The sequence below is a fragment of the Merops nubicus genome, unplaced genomic scaffold (assembly GCF_000691845.1).
Source record: "Merops nubicus isolate BGI_N331 unplaced genomic scaffold, ASM69184v1 scaffold23709, whole genome shotgun sequence".
NCBI lineage: Eukaryota > Metazoa > Chordata > Aves > Coraciiformes > Meropidae > Merops > Merops nubicus.
The window spans coordinates 2,273-2,550 of record NW_008630548.1 but is presented as its reverse complement, the minus strand read 5'-3'; the positions used below and the strand labels follow the sequence as shown (position 1 = coordinate 2,550).

General features: G+C 61.2%; 1 protein-coding gene across 1 annotated transcript in view; it reads right to left on the bottom strand.

Annotated features, from left to right (window-relative positions):
• LOC103779718 (ankyrin repeat and SOCS box protein 13-like) overlaps nucleotides 1-278 on the bottom strand; it is a gene marked incomplete at its 5' end in the record, with an annotated part of 2,488 nt that overhangs the window by 283 nt on the left and 1,927 nt on the right. The window lies entirely within an intron of this gene.

Genomic DNA, 278 nt, shown 5'->3' with positions numbered 1-278 from the left:
AGGGTGCACCCGGGGGGAAAACCCCCCAGAAATGGGGAGTGTGGCTGCAGAAAGCTCCTCCCAGCCCCCTGCCTCACCTGCAGCCCAACAGTGTCCACTGGAGCACCTGCTCTGAGCCACTGGGGCCAGGCAAAGCTTTCAGATTGCCCTTAGTGATCACAGACTCAGAGCTCAGAGGATGGGTTGGGTGGGAAGGGACCTTTCAAGGTCACCCAGTCCAACCCCCTGCAGGGAGCAGGGACAGCCCCAACTAGAGCAGGTTGCTCAGAGCCCTCAAC